Source organism: Salvia splendens, chromosome 2 (assembly GCF_004379255.2).
Source record: "Salvia splendens isolate huo1 chromosome 2, SspV2, whole genome shotgun sequence".
Taxonomy (NCBI): domain Eukaryota; kingdom Viridiplantae; phylum Streptophyta; class Magnoliopsida; order Lamiales; family Lamiaceae; genus Salvia; species Salvia splendens.
In genome coordinates, this window is record NC_056033.1 from 31,790,927 (window position 1) to 31,808,628 (window position 17,702).

At 41.9% G+C, this 17,702-nt stretch overlaps 1 pseudogene; it reads right to left on the reverse strand.

The window, feature by feature from the left end:
- Positions 1–5,867: 5,867 nt before the first annotated feature.
- LOC121778384 lies at positions 5,868–10,826 on the reverse strand (annotated as a pseudogene).
- Between the last annotated feature and the right edge of the window lie 6,876 nt (positions 10,827–17,702).

The window sequence follows — 17,702 nt, forward strand, 5'->3', positions numbered from 1 at the left end:
ATTTTTAATTTTTTTGCATTTTTTATGTTATAATTTTTAGTTTTTTTGCATTTGTATTTTTTTTCTAGGATTTGTAATTTCTTTTTTCGAATGAACAATTTATTTTCCCGGTTTGATTGTTCAACGTATTGCATTTACGAGTCAAATAGGTTGAAGTTGTGAATAGTGTTAATTATTAGTTGCGGACCGGGTTGTGGCATGCAGGGTTAGAGCAGTTGGGGCATGAGACTCAAATTTGGGGGAATGATGATGTGGAGGGGACTGGGGGCTTGAAACCGGGTCGGGGTTAATGATGCCGTTAACACTACTTAGCGCCGATGAACAATAGTACTACATGCTAATAAATTAATTATAGTTACTTAAATATCTAATGACGACTTTACCAATGATTAGAGTTGGTAAAGCATGGAATAATTGCACGTTCACTTATGTGTTTGTGCCTTGTGGCACCCAGGAATATCAATCATTTCCTGCTCTAGAAGAGTAAATTTTCGTAATAGATGAATATAAAAACAAATAAGCGTGTCACACACAATACCCAGACATAGTTGCTGGAATGCTATATGCTAGAAATATGTAGCATCCCGAGGCGTAAGTTTGTGTAACACATTATACACCTTACATTATAACATCGAGAATGAAATTCTAATCTTAATCTTTTAGCCCTGTTAGTTTGCTAAATCCACTGTGAAATGTTACATACGTTACACAGTTTTAGGCTTTAGTCCATTCAACTAAAAAATGTACTATATTTTAGTCTTTCACAATTTTTTTATCATTATAATTTTTTACTTACTTGATCAATCACATGACTTTTAAACTATGCGAATTAAACCATGCTACAATTCATAATTGTCCAAAGAGACTAATTTCCCAGCAATTACGTGACGCTTATTTCATTTTTGTTGGTGTGGATTAAAGCAGAGCTCCAATCTCATTTCCACGTTACAGTAATTAGTTGTGAACTGCAATCGTAAATCGAAAAAATAATTTGGCTTTCACCATAAAATTAGTATTGTGGGATAACTGTGAACTAGTATAATAAAGTTAGGGTTTGATTCACATGGTTTGAAAATTTAAAGGTGGCCAAAAGTCAAATAAAAGTTAGTATGATTAAAAAATCATTTTATATTTAAAAAAATTACTACTATAATTTTAAAATGGACTAATATTGTATATTGATATGCTGATTGGTCAACTGTTCCATTTTGATGAGGCCGAAAGTCTTTCAAAAATATATTAGGGATCATTAACTTAAACACATTATCTAATCTTTCAAAACATGATCTCTAAATATATATATTCAGAACATGTATTATAACTTATTTTACGCGCAGCAAATTTCTCAAATTGGATTCCATCCATTGTCACTGACCACATTTTTACACCAAGAAGAAAGTACGTGGTATGTAAAAACAATTAATTATAGAGCTAATGATACTATAACATAATAATCAAAATCGCATCCCTCCACTATAATCTAAGTTTTGAATATAAAATAGGAAGACGCAAAAACTAATGATTCACCACTCAGAAACATGTTGATATTTTGGGCGGTGGCCTCTAATAATTTGAAGTTATTTATTTCAGAGATATATTCTTGGCGTATATTGCGATTATAACTATAGTCTACGAGTATGCTGAGGGCACGTAACTGTCTTCTCTGCCAGCATATATATTTCCATCTAGTAAGTAAAGCATTTATTTTTATTCTTTCCTTTTCCTAAAATTTTAAAAATATATATAAAAAATGAAGAATATATAACGTAATAACCCCAATTTTGAAGAATATAAACATATAATAGACGGAAGGAAGAACAAACACACATGTTGGTGAAGTATACTAAACTTTCCATCTTACGTTAGTTTGTACACTAGTTATTTTTTTATTTTTTTCAATTGCTAGTGGCGTAACAGGCGGCGATTGACATTTGCAGGGTTTTATATTACTATAAGTAGGTTCCTTCTGAAATAATTTACAGAAATTCATTAATTTAATTTGTTTTTCAAATGCGGCAGTAAATACACAGTTTGGTATGGCGATGGATCTCTTTTCTGTTTGTTTTAATTGCAGCAAAAAAAAAACGATTAATGTCGCCTTGATGGCGCCCACACTCCGGCCCGACATCATGTGAGAGGTTAATCAGGATACGCAGTAGCCCGTTAAAGGGAGACCTAACTCACTGGTTCACACTTTTGCCTGAGAGATGGAAGCAACTACACGGGCAGTAGTAGAATTCGAACCCAGACTCATTTCAACAAGATCTGTCCATCCGTTACCAACTGCGCTGCCCATGCATGCTGTTTGTTTTAATTAATGAAGTAAAGTAGAGTCTTTTACTTTTGCATGATTATGATACTTATATTAATTAATTGAGATGAACTGGATAAACTATCGATATTTTAATTCTAAAGTGGAGTATAAAATAATGGAGTATTGAGTATTTTTCCAATTATTTATTATGGTAAGCACTGAAAAATTATGTTTGACAGTGAATTATATTCTTTTTTAAGCACAAAAGAGGTCGAAAACATGTGGAGGCTAACATTTTAAAAATAGTAATATCAACACTTCATATCACGAAATTTTTTAAAAATTTATTTTTCCCACAAACTATAAATTTGGCGTATAATATTACGAAGTTAAATAGTTACGTTGTTGAATTTTTTTCACTGGCGACAAAATTCAACTATATTAAAATGATATATAACTATTTATGGCTTTTAGGCACTTTGTAATCACAGTACTATTATTTTTCAGTGATAACCATATCATATTTGATGTAATAACAAATGAAATGTAGTTGAATTTTGTCGTTGATGAGAAAAATCGAACAACTGTTTAAGTTCGTGATATTATATGTCAAATTTAAAGTTTGTCGAAAAAAATAAATTTTGGAAAGTTTCATGATATTGGGCCTCAATATCCCTAGAAAAGAAAGTTTGGTCAAATTTTACGCCATTTAAATAATCAAGTTTGGTCAAATTCTAGTCCGTCCCACAAAAAATAAAATTTTAATATTAAATCATGAAGTTTCAGTTTTTCTCAATTGTCCCATCTATATACAAAGTGTCTTCCTCAAATGATATTTAAAACTATGTGTTTCATTAAAATATTTATTTATTATCCTTTCTTTTCTTTTTTTTCTTATTCTAATGTAAAATGTCGATGATCATAAAAAATGACATTTGCGACATTTTGTATATAGATAAGAAAATTGAGAAAAATTAAAACTTCATTATTTAATATTCCAATTTTAAGCTTCATATAACAGACCAGATTTTGTCCAAATTCTATGATTTAAATGGCTATTTAACTGATTTAGAAATATAACGCATGCATATATTTGTAAATAATAATATACGGAGTACATTTTTAAATAACACTACAAAATTTTTGAGTCATTTCAAAGCTATTCAAGTAAATTACCAACATTAAAGAAATTTTGAGAAGCAATTTATCTTGGTATGTTGGATGCATACCCAAATTTTATAGTTTCACTTGCTATTTTTAATCTTGACAAGCGGAAGTAATTTGTTTTGAATATGAGGAATGTATGATTGAAACTTGCTCAACTTAAAAAAAAATATATGTATACCCGGCTAATAATGAATTGGTTGACTAGTAGATATTCCACTATATGCATTTGTGTACATACTCATCATAACTGTTGTTCGATTGAGAGATGAAATACGAGTAGGATTTAGTATGAAATTAGAGCATCAGCAATGGTGCGGAATTCTCCACAAAATTTTCAAAAACACTTCCAGCCATGTTATACGGATTTCTCACTGCACTGCCACGTCATACGGAATTTCCACTACACAGTGGCGGAATTCCCCGCTGAATTCCCGAAGGAATTCTCACAATAAAAAAATTCACAAATTCACAAATTAAACAATTTCCGGAATTAAATAGTCGACACAAATATGGAAAAATATTCCATTAATAAAAAAAGAAAAGTATATTTCACCAAATTAAAAAATACATTTCAATAATGTCCACCCTCACATCAACGACGACCCATCCGCTGCTATACTTCTTCAATAATATCGTTCTGGAGTAACATGGGCTTGTTTTTGGCGCATGTCGGCGAATGCATAGACTCGATCGACATCGTTGTGGGGTATCCCCATGCGGACATTGCCAGTGGCCACGTCGTGGCTTGGACCCGCAGCATCCGCGTCATCGTTGGTCCAATCAGTCAGTGCTGGACCTTCATCTTCAACAATCATGTTGTGCATGACAATACATGCGTACATGATGTCGGCGATACTGTCAAGATACCACAGCCGTGCGGGACCCTTCACTGCCGCCCATCGAGCCTGTAGCACCCCGAATGCCCGCTCTACATCCTTGCGCGCTGCCTCCTGGCGACCCGCAAAATATATCTTATTTTCATCTGTTGGACACCTGATCGTCTTCACAAAGATGGGCCACATAGGGTATATCCCATCCGTCAAATAATAGCCCATGTTGTGCTGGTTGCCGTTGGCGAAGAAGTTGACGGCCGGACTAACGCTCATGCACTAGTCGTTGAAAAGGGGCTACTCCAAAATAGGCATGTCAAATCCACAACCGGTAGTCAGCTACCGCTTCAAGGATCATCGTGGGATTCTTGGCCTTGAAACCAGTAGTGTACATCCATTTCCAGGCAGCGGGGCTGTTATTCCATTCACAGTGCATACAATCTATGCTGCCTAACATCCCTGGAAAGCCGTGCTGATTCCCGTGCATATCCAGCAGAGCCTGACAATCTTCGGGGGTAGGCTTCCGAAGATACCTATCCCCGAATATCTCTCTAACGCCCTGACAAAAATACTTCAGGCAGTCGCGCGCAATCGCCTCGACGATGTGGAGGTACTCGTCGAACATGTCGGCCGAACCTCCGTATGCCAACTGCCTAATTGCGGCAGTGCACTTCTGAATCGGCGTGTGGCCGGGTTTACCGGCCGCATCCTCCCGCACCCTAAAATACCCGTATCGACGCTCCAAAGCCCCCACGATACGCATAAAGAGCGGCCGATGCATCCTAAACCGTCGCTGGAATAGGTTCTCCCCAAACCATGGCTCCGACGCAAAGTAATCCTCGTACAACCGCCTGTGGGCAGCGAGGTGATCCCGGGGCACTATAGTGCGACGATGGATGGGTCGAGGCACCGCCGGCGCAGAGGCCGCTTGTTCCTCCCTCTCTGTGGCCTCCCGCACACGTGCGTGTATCATCTGCATCATGTGTTCATAATGCCCACCACCACCAATACTACCACTACCACTACCGGTCATTACGGATATATAAAAGAAATTTAGAGAGAGAGAAACTTGCTAATACAAGTGGTGTGAATGAAATGAAGTTCAACGGGATGTATATATAGGAACCGAAAAAAAATATTTAATGCATTAAACGGGAATTCCGCGCGGAATTCCGCGGGCGTCAATATAATGGCGGAAGTCCGCACGGAATTCCCCGCGGAATTCCGCGGAACGCCACGGAACTGCGAATTCCTTCGTGGAATTCCGTATCCATGGAAGGGACGCACAATGGCGGACGTCCGCCACGGAATTCCCGCACGCCGGTGGGAATTCCGCGTGGACGTCCGCCATTGCTGATGCTCTTAGTTAATTTTAATAAGATGTTTGGTTGATTCGAGTAATAATAACTAATAAGATTGATATCAAATTAAGTTTAGCTATCATAATAAATCGGACTAGATGATACGAAAATGTATTCTTTCTATATCAATATTATCATGACTTCTATTAGCAGGGAGATTAACTAATAGTTGTATTTGAAATGGAGTAAGATGAAATAATCTCTTCAAAATCCCAGCCCATCACCATTCCTAGTTATAAAGGTAAAAAAGATGAATCAATTGGAATCTCCTTGCCCATAAAGGTACAAATCCCGGTTGTTGAGAGGCTGCAATGGCCTAGCATTTTCCTCTGCGTACTGCCAAATTAAACAATAAAACCATAAATATATACTCTATAAAATCAAATTGGGAATAATTCAAAAATCTTACATCATGAACAGCTTCTCTCAGCAACCTAACTTGTTCTCTGGAAACCGTCTACACCTAAGGTCGTTAAAATGATCGATCATGATATTCAATTTCCACATTTAAATTGTGAATTAGGAATAATAATGTGGTTTATTTGAAGTTATATGGAGTAGTACCTTTTTTATTAGGGCATCTGCAGTGGTGCAGATGTCCCGACGGAATTCCCACTGCCACGTCATAAGGACTTCCCACTGCTCTGCCACGTCATAAGGACTTCCCGCTGCTCTGCCACGTCATACGGAATTCCCTTTGCACAGTGGCGGAATTCCCATGCGGAATTCCCGACGGAATTTCCACATAAAAAAATTCACAAATTCACAAATTAACCAATTTCCGGAATTAAAAGTTCGATGCGAATACAAAGAAAACGAACACACGTTATTTTAAAAAAAGCATACTACATTAAAAAATACATAATTAATTTTTAAAAAGTACATTATTTTTTAAAAAACCGGTTCCTCACTCCTCGGATTCCTCGCCGCCGGTTCCCTCGCCGTCCCCGTCGCCGCCCCTCTCGCTGTCGCCGCCGCCGCCACCCTCGCCATCGCTATCCGTCATCGCGTCGAACCCCAAGTCGCGGCGCATACTGTTGAGGAGGGGTCTAAGCTTCGGCTTGTAGTGGGGGTCGGTCGCTGAGCGCCATTCCTGCATCGCACGTAACAAGGCGTCGTGTGCGGCGATGCGGGCATAGGAGGGGTTCTCGGGATCCGGCTCGTACTGGGTGGGTGCTGCCGATTGGGCCTCGGCAGAGGCGGATCCGCTGGGACTTTCCCTCGATAAACGTGCCATGGACCTTTTCCCAATCGGGCGACGGCGGCGGGCGGAGGATGTGGGAGTGGGGAACTCTGAAACGGCGAGGGGGAGTTCAGTGGAACCAGCACTGCTGCTGTAATCTCCGGATGCGCTGATCCTCGTCCGCTTCCGCCAGCCGGATTCCACACCCTCACTGAACTTGGGCGAATCCTGCACCGCGAGATACACATCCCAATATTTGAATTCTCCAAAGCCCTTTTCGGAGTCGGGGAATTGCTGGTGAGACAGCAGCTTCACATCTTCGGCGGACATGCCGCTGGTTGCCGAGCAGAGGTTGTTTGTGTAAATGCCGGCAAAACGGCTGAGCGGCTTCTTCAACCGATCCCACTGTTTCCGGCATTGCTCGGAGTTGTGGGGCTTCCCCGCCGTTGGTTTGAACTGGAGGTAGCTCTGGTTAATGCGCCACCACATCCGGTAGATGTGCTAGTTCGCCCCGACGTATGGATCCTCAACCACACTGATCCACGTCTTCGCTAGCGCGACGCACTCGTCCGAGCTCCAGATGGTCTGCTTGGTCCCGCTGGATCCATCATCCACGTCAGCAGCGTACGTCGGGACGCCCCGTCCCCTGCCCCTCCCTCGCCCTGGCCTCCCCCTCCTCTCTGTCGCCGGCGGAGTCTCTTGGATCGGAGAAAGGCCCAACTCATCGAACGAGAACTTGTCGACGCCAACGAACTGAGTGTCGAGAGGAGGACTCACCGGGTTGTCCGTCGACAGTAAGTCCATAAAGGGCCGATAGATGTTGTCCACCAGCGATTGAGGGACCAGCGGCCTACCCCCCCCGAAGCGCCAGGCGATCCATGCATCGTCCGGGCATCATCTTCCCCAGCATCTGGGGCTTCATCCCATACCACTGTGGGTACATGTTGTAGTACCCCGGCATCATGCCCGATGGCATTTGAGATTGGGGCAACATCCTCGGAATTTGGGACATCGACTGGGAAAATTCCGTACTCATGCCGATGGGAAAATGCGGCACCGGTGAATCGCTCGAGGTGGGAGAAGAATCGCTATCGTGGTGCTCCATTGATGATTCGAAAGAAAGGTATTTAGAGAGAGAGATACTCGTTAAAACAAGTCGTGCGAATGAAATGAAGTTCAACGGGATGTATTTATGGAAAATAAAAAAAAAATTATTGCAAAGGCCGGAATTCCGTGACAGTCCATGCAATGGCAGATGTCAGGACAGAATTCCGCGCGGAATTCCGCCAAAGGCCGCGGACTTGCGACGTCCTCTTCCGAATTCCGTATCCGCGCGTGTGTGGCCTAATGGCGGACGTCCGCCATGGAATTTCGCCACGTTCGTGGGAATTCCGCGTCGAAGTCCGCCATTGCGGATGCTCTTAAGGGTCCAAATAACTCCTTCTGTACATGGAGGGGCTGTGAGTGACCCAAAATATCTGTAAAATCTTTCGCTACCAATTTGAATATCGACATTCCCAGAGTACTTTCGTTGTCCTTGTTATCAACAATCGAGGATATATTTGACATAATCTGTGAATTTTGACACGATTAGGTGTTGAAATTAGAAAAATTAAATTACTAGTTAGTAGTACCTTGGAAAGAAATGGATCAGGTGTTCCAATCTTGTATAAGATTCCGATGACGGCTATCGTATTTATTAATTTAGGATCTGTATTTTGGTGCACCAAATGCAGCTCCATGTCGTACCTGTTGTTAGGAACCATCAATACTAGTTGAGACATATACTAATGTGGAATTCTGGTGTGTATCGACGAACCCTCACACAAATCAGTACCTTTGGCTGTTAATAGTGTGCTCCGAAGGAGAGTGCCAGTGGGCATACTTGAGAGGGTAATCGGTGCCGTTGATGAATAGTGATCCAACGCCGCCCTTCCACTGGATCTGCATCAATATAAATATGTTTAACCTTTCATCTTAAACATATATCAATATCTAGTGATTATCTTACTTGTATATCATGCCCTCTATTCTTCAAAGTTGCATTACCAACTTTGTAGTAAATCTTAGTATTTTCCGGCTTTGAATTTATTTTTACTCTTTCATCTGAAATATCTATAGGAGATAGCAAAGTGCCATTGTTGCATGCACCCCATTCTTTCTTTATCTTTCCCCAATTTCGTGGACCCATTTCACTTTTTGCCCCATAATCAAACTCCCTTTCATCCTCTGAAACCAGAAAAGTCACACAATCAAAATAAAAAGGGATATTGGTCTTTAAAACTATGAACTTTGTTCAAAATTTGGTATTTCTCGTGAACTTTAAAATTTGTTTAGAATAACACAAACTTTGCACTTTGTTTGGTATTTCCCACGGCATGTCTATCACCATATTTGACTAACTTACGAGACATTTTTATCATACTTGACACAATTAAATCAATGTCGTTTTCTACGTGACTTTTTATCCTACTTGTTATGAACTTATAAAGTGGTTTAAAATACCATAAATGTAACACAGTTGCTCACTTAAAATAAGATTTTGCTGAAAATATCTTATTTGGGTTAGTTTGGAAAATACCAAACAAAGTGCAAAGTTTGTGATATTCTAGACCAATTTTAAAGCTCGTGAAAAATACCAAATTTTGGGCAAAGTTCATGATTTTAGAGACCAATATCCCAAATAAAACCCAATGGTTGAGAATTCTAAGAGGAAGGTGATTTCGCATACATACCTACTTCTTGAGCATTGCAAAACAGAACAATGCAAGAAATAACAAAGGGGACCTAGAATGTAGAGAGATTTAATTCTACTCTCCATTTTTTCTCTCTTTCTTGTATCTTTGTGATAGAAAAAGTATTTGCAGATGGGATTATGATTAGGTGAGGTTATGTGGGTAAATATAACAAGAAAAATAATTGAATTTGGTTGTGCATCGTGCTGAAATGGAAATTATCTGCATGCTTCTTCAAAGTCGGTGAGTATCATAATGTGAAACTCGATTAGTATATATTCCCTCCGTCCACCATCCACCATTAAATGTCTCATTTCTTTTTACAATATTTAGCAAATGAACTCCACATTATACTAATTCATAATTAATGGAGTATATAAGAGTATGACTCACTTTCTAGTTTTCACTAATTTTTTTCTACCACTTTCTTTAATAAAATCAACTAATTTTTTAAAATTTAAACCGGTCAGAAATGAGACATTTATTCATGGATGAAGAGGGTATTAATAAATCGGCGGTACCAACAAATTACCCATATCTATTTATAGGTAAAGAATAATAGAATATGCATGATACCTCATACGCGTCGTCGCCTTTACACCAAAAAAAATTAGTATGTTCTATTACAAGAAAGTTGTGGGTGGCCGGGGAAGCAAATATTTTATTCGTACCTAACGTTGCAGTAAATTGGAGAGAAATATGAATAACGACTCAAATTTTCTATGGCAAAACATGGTGAAGAGTGATTACAAAATTATTTACTACTGTGGAAAAATATGGTTAAGATCGATCACCAAGTACGTATTTAGGCAAATATTTTGATAAAAACGGAAAATCGGTGTATTAATGGTCAATAGAATATAAGGATCTCAACAAATTAAATTTAAATTGAATTTGTGGCAAAAGTCGAAATCAAAGTCTCTCTTAGACCATTAGCGGTGGGGCGCCCTATGGCGCGCCACGTCATCAGTTTTATCCTCCTACCCTCCACCTGCAGTGGGGCGCCCTAAGGCGCGCCACGTCATCAGTTGTACTATTGTTTTGTTTAATTAATTTAAATATTTTCAAATATAGTATGCAAACTAAAATTAACAAAAAAAAGAACGAGTAATTAAAAATCGGCGAATATTGATTACAGAAAAAGTTACACGATTCAAGTTACACTAAAAACCGGCTAATCTACGCAATTCCTAACTTCCGGCGCAGCTCATCGATCAACGTCCGGAGATATTCGGCTTCGTCGGGGTCCGTACACTTCTTGAGGGCCTTGTGCTTCTGCAACAACGTCCCCGCCATCGAGGCTGTTGCCAACGACTCAAAGGCGGCGGCCTTCGGGGTCGGGGCCGGGAACGACGATGGGGTTGCGGCGGTCGAGGATGATGTCGCCGTAGCCTTCCCCTTGGCCTTCGCAGCCTTGACGCCTATGGGAAGCAGGGAGGACATCGGTGTGCCGGTACTATCGTCCTCCATGTACGTCCGGTTGAGGTCTACAGGACGATTCCGCAGTCGCTGCTCGTTCCACCACCAGCTTCGGTGGCCTTCGACCTCTTCCCCCCCCCCGGTGTGCACAATCCCGCCTTGGAACTTCTGCTTGTCCCTCAAGAGCGCCCAGTTGGCCTCGTGCTTGAACTCGCCGTACATGGACTGGTACGACAACAGCGCTTTGGAGCGCACGTCGCTCAAACTCTCGCCGATCCCCTGCCCCCGCGCGCACTTCTCGTACTCCGACGAGAACATGTTGATTTGCTTCTTCACCTGGTCCAAGTGCTTGCGGAGCTACTCCCGTTGGCGCTCGTACGCTCTCGGCGGCTTCGCCTCATTGTAGCGCTCGGCGATGCGCTCCCAGTACGCGATCTGCCTTTGGTTGTTCGCGAATATCGGATCCTCCGATATATCCACCCAACACATCGCCAATATGAGGGTTTCATCCGGCTGGTAGTTTGTACGGCCGGGTGCGTACTCTTCACATACTTCCGGAGGTGGCAACTTGTACGCGCGATGCCGGGTGCGCTTCTTTTTGGCGGGTGCGGCGGATGGGGTGGCCTCGACGGCGGCGACCTCGGCGATGCGCTCCCAGTACGCGAGCTGCTTCTAGTTGTTGGCGAATATCGGGTCCTCCGATATATCCACCCAACACCTCGCCAAGACGAGGGTTTCATCCTGCCGGTAGTTCGTACGGTCGGGGGCGTACTCTTCGTTCGTTGCCGGAGGTGGCAACTTCCTCGCGACGTGCTTGGTCCGCTTCTTTCTGGCGGGAGGGGGGCGGCCGAGGGCTCGTCGGCGGAGGGGGCGGCGGCGGGGGCATGGCGAGTTGGCGACGGCTCCATGTCGGAGAGACCGTGCGAATCCGTACTGTAGTCCGGATCGTACGTCTGGTTGGCGTCGAACGACCGATATTCGCCAGGTTGTGTACCCGGCCACCGTGCGACATCTTCAAACGTCGGGCTATTAGGACTTGAATATCCACCGAAATCCATTGTATAGCGTAATTTGAGAGTTGAAAAGTGAATCGAAAAGTTACAAATGAAAAGTGAAGCCAGGGTATATATATAAAACAAAATTTTCGAATTTTAAAATAAAAAAAACTAAAACGCGTTGCATCGTTCGCGCCATCGTCCGAGTCGCCCATAGTGGGCGGACGATGTCATATCATCCGCGCTTCGTCCGCGGACTAAGCGTCGGGCGTAGACGACGCATCGTACGTCGTCCGCGGTGCCACAATGGCGGACGATAGCGCGCCCGACGCATCGGGCGGGCTATTGTCCGCCCCATTGCTGATGCTCTAAGTCTCCAACCAAAATCCACATGAAAGCTTACATTTAGCCTTGACTAGACTAAATTTTTCTTATACTCTCTTCGTTTTCTAAAAATAAGAACTTTGGAATAACATGTATTTCAATGCAAAATTGGTAAAGTAAAATAGTAGAAGAGAAAAAATGTGTAAAATAAGAGATGAAAAGAAAAAGTAGTGGAATTTGTATTCGTGGATTGTGAGGTCCATTTTCTAAAATGAAAAGTTTATATTTTTGGAAACAAACCAAAAAGGAAATATTAGTTTCTATTTTAAGGAAACAGAAAGACTATTAATTTATCCAATATATAAAAAGGATGGTTGTGAAGTGTAGCTTAGTCCCGCCAATCATTTAATAATGAATTACTTCATCCGTCAATCATTAAGAGTCTCGTTGACTTTTCTGCACTCGTTTTATAAAAATAATAATAAATAGTTAATGTGGAGAAATGGTAAAGTAAGAGAGATAATAATCTTCTCTATATTATTCTCTATCTTATTTTACCATTTCTCTACTTCAATTATTTATTACTATCATTTTTATAAAATGAGTCCAGAAAAGTCAACGGGACTCCTAATGGTATCATACCATTATAGCCTAATATCTCTACATTATTCTCTATCTTTTTATCTTATTTCTCATATTTTGAAGCGGTCGATTACTAAATAATGAAAAATTTGGCTATATCTCTAAATTTGGCAACGTTGCCATACCACACATCTCCACAGCCTCAAGTGCGTCGGAACAAAATGGTGAGAAAATAGATTAAGCTTTGGCTTGTTTAATTATGTAGAATTATTTGAAAAGACCTATTTATGTTGCTCTGTTTTAGGTTTGGATCCACTGTGGGATAACATCTGAGGTAAACTACCACACATATTCATGCACGAAGCTGAAGATAGTGTTGTTCCTTTATTCCTTCACTACTTAGGAACAACGTGTTAATCCATCTTCAGCTTAGGCTGCTTAGCCTTAGCCTTAGCCTTTGTACAAGTTAATCTACTCATCACCGGGGGTTTTCGGTTTGCAAGATTGTATCCGGGATTAAATAATCTGCTTGGTTCATGAAATTTATTCTCACAACTCAATCCTAGATGGATAATCATGAGATAATATTGTTGAGAAAAGGGGAAGTATCAATAAGCATTAAAGAAGAATAGAGTTCCAAGAATGGAGTTCCAAGAAGCATTGAAGATGTGCATGCATTGTTCCAATAGTAGTGTAGTTCCATGAATATACATTTATTGTAGGATCTCAAAAGTCACCAACATCCCTATAAATATATGGGTGTTGAGTACCATTTCATCATTCAATCAAAATACAATAATCTTCTCTCATTGCTTTCTTCTCTAAATATGTTGTCTATACCATTTAACATGGTATCAGAGCGGGTTTGGACTCAGATAAGGTATCATCATCGTCCTTGATACCTTTCTCGGCCCCTTCCCGTTTTTTTGTTTTTCCTTTTTCCGTTGTACCTATAACCATAAGCCAAAATGTCAAATGACAACTATATAGTAACCGAAACCTCAGATTCATCTATGGCAGATGAATTTGCCCGGCAATTTGCCAACTTTATGCGCAATAGTTTTGCGATGAACCAACCAAATCCACCAGAAACAGCTGCCATGCCATTCAGAATTGACACGCAGCCCCTCCACATTGGTGGGAATAAGTTGAATGGAGAAAATTACGCCCTTTGGTCCGTATTGATGAAGACGGCAATAAGCGGTCGGGGAATGGTATCTCACATCACCGGAGTGCCTCCTTCCCCACCGCGAACCGATCCAGCCTTCATACAATGGGAACAAGCCGATCACTGTGTGATCACTTGGTTAATACAAAACATTGAGCCTCGACTGGTCAGTCGAGTTTCACAACATCCGACGGCAAAGCATATATGGGATGCGTTGGCCGTCACATATGGGAGCGGAAGAGATAAAATCCAGGTGTATGATCTTCAGTTCAAAGCAACCACACTGAGACAAGGAAGCAGTTCATTAGAAGAAATATGGAGCCGGTTGGGAGAGATCTGGATTTCAATCGACCAAAAATAGACGAACCCAATGAAATGTCCAGATGATATGGAGATTCATAACAAATTCATACAAGATCAGAGAGTATGTCAGTTTCTCTATGCAATTGATAGCAAATATGAAACAACCAAGAGGGAGATACTGAAAATGGACCCGCTTCCCTCCGTCGACCATGCGTACAACCTGATTCAGCAGGAGGAGACATGACTCCGAGTGTTACAACAGGCAAACACCGGCGAAGCAGCTGCCATGGATGGAATTGGAACTGGCCTCGCCATCCGAGGGTGGCAGAACCCTACTGGCGGCTCTCGGGGTGGCGGTCGCGGCAGCAACGGTGGTGGTCGCGGCAGCAACAGTGGTGGTCGCGGCAGTGGCAATGATAGAAATCGGCGAAGTGATGAAGAAGACAAGTCAAATTGGTGTGTTCCTACTGCAAACGGAAAAGACACACAAAAGATTCATGCTTTGAACTAGTTGGATATCCAGATTGGTGGGAAGAGAAGCACGGCAAGCCGCCGCAACCGCAAACACCCTGGAACCGTGGCGGGCACGCCGCCGCAGCAGTTGGAGGCGACGGAGGCAACGCCGTGCAGGGGGTCGCGCAAACCGCCAGTGCTGTCCAGCTAGGAGGAAGGACCAGAAATGAAGCTGCTCAGCCGGCGAACACAACCGGGGCAGCAAACTTCGTTGCCAGCGGAAGTGGGAGTGTAATTCACGATTGGAGTGAAGAATTGATGAGGGGAGAGGCGGCGCCCGATTCAGGTAGATTAGGGTTAGGGGGCTCTTTTATTGGAAGCCCCCAAATCTTTGGGAAATTGCAGGTTTTACCCCACCAAAATTCTCAGTCACAATTAGCCCCCAAATCTCCTGAAAATTCCATAATTTCCCAAACCACTTGCCAAAATCGATTTCAGCCTCTCGAGAAGCTTGGAGTTGTGTGTGCAGTATCTAATGGCCATGAGAAAAATGATAAATGGATTTTTGACTGTGGGGCAACCGATACCATAACATATGATCCCTCAGACCTTACCAACCTTCAGAAACCTCTAAAATCTCATATCCAAACTGCCAATGGGGAATTTACGGTGATTGAGGGGGCTGGAACCGTTAACATTTCCCCAACTTTGCAGTTATCAAATTGTCTTTATATTTCTTCGATGTCTCATAAGTTATTATCCATTAGTCATGTCACAAAGGAATTGAATTGTACGTTACTAATGCAACCACAATTTTGTATGTTGCAGGATATCCGAACCGGAGAGATAATTGGGCGTGGCACTGAATGTGATGGGCTTTACTATGTGGATGAGATAGCTCAAAAAGGGACTGCCATGTTAACTCACGGATCAACTGACCGGAAAGCTTGGCTTTGGCATCTGCGCTTGGGTCATCCATCTATCGGTTACTTAAAATTGTTATTTCCTAGTATTATTCCTAAGCATGACATGTACTGTGAAACTTGTCTTTTATCCAAAAGTCATCGGAACTCTTACCCATTAAGTAATACTCGTGTTGAAACCCCATTTGCCTTAGTACACTCTGATGTTTGGGGGCCCGCACCAGTTATTGGGGGGCAAGGTTTTCGATATTTCTTAGTTTTTATGGATGATTGCACTCGCATGACCTGGATATATTTCATGAAACAAAAATCTGAAGTTTTGTCACACTTTACCCATTTCTATAACCTTATCCAAACTCAGTTTCACAAAACCATTCAGGTCCTTCGGTCAGATAATGGGGGGGAGTTCGTTAATTCTACCATGAAACAACTCTTCCAAAACAAAGGCCTTATACACCAAACCACATGTGCTCATACTCCCGAACAAAACGGTGTGGCTGAAAGGAAAAATCGATCCCTCCTCGAAATGACTCGTTCTATGCTTATAGAGTCAAAAGCCCCGAAACACTTCTGGCCAGAAGCCATTGCCACCTCAGCCTATCTCTTAAACCTATTGCCCACAAGTATTCTCAAACACAAAACTCCTCTACAAGTCTTGTCCACCTTCACAAAAATTCCTCCGCCCTTGACTCTTGAACCTCGTGTCTTCGGATGCTCCGTTTTTGTCCACATTCCTAAATATGAAAGAACTAAACTATCCCCTTGCACTATCAAATGCGTTTTTGTAGGATATGGGGTAAATCAAAAGGGGTATAGGTGTTTCGATCCAAAGTCCAACCGGATGTTTGTTACAATGAACTGCAACTTTCTTGAAACTGAGTACTTCTTTACCCATCTTAGCGGTCAGGGGGAGAGTAATGTTAGGGATAACAATGATACGGACCCGCTAAGTTGGATCTCAATGCCACTGCCAACGCCAAACAATCCTGATGCGGATCTATCAGAGAAAACAGTAAGCAATTCCGCTGAGCAAGTCTCTGATGTGGTAGAGTCCATCGTAGAAAGTGGCATCGCCTCAAATATTTCTCCGTTAAGGTTATCCAATGTAAGTAATCCTGTGGATACAGATAATTGTTTGGCTAACACTGTAAGTGCAGAAGAAAATTCAATTGAGGCCGAAGAAAGGGAAATTGAGGAAGTCGAGGTCGAAGGAGTTGACCCTGACACTTGGAGGTACATACTTCCACCAAGGTCAAACAGAGGAGTTCCACCCAAAAGGTATACGCCAGAGAGGATTGACAAGAAAAAACGGTACTCTGTTGTGAACCTAGCCAAAGGCCATTTATCAGAGATGGCTCGGGCTTTCGAGAATGCACTATATGAGGAAGAAGAAATACCACAGACATGGGAAGAAGCTATGAAATACAAGCATTGGAGGGAAGCAATGAAAAAAGAGATTGATGCACTGATTCGAAACCACACATGGGAGAAATGTGCTCTACCAGAAGGGAAGCGACTAGTGGGTTGTCGATGGGTCTTCACTATCAAAAGAAGACCTGATGGCTCGATAGAAAGGTACAAGGCACGACTTGTCGCAAAAGGCTATACTCAGACATATGGAGTTGACTATTCTGAGACCTTCTCTCCAGTAGCTAAGATGAACACAATTCGGGTGTTGTTATCCATTGCTGCTAATAGGGACTGGCCATTACACCAGTTTTATGTGACGAATGCCTTCCTACATGGAGAGTTGAAGAAGGAAGAAGAAGTTTACATGGAGGCACCCCCAGGTTTTGCAACAGATTTTAAAGCAGGTGAAGGGTGCCGATTGAGGAAGACCTTGTATGGATTGAAGCAATCTCCAAGAGTATGGGTTGGGAAGTTTGCTGGGGCAATGATTAGCTATGGATATACACAGAGCAATTCAAACCATACGCTATTTTTTAAGAAGCAGGGTGATAAGATCACATGTTTAATCATATATGTTGATGAGATGATTATTACA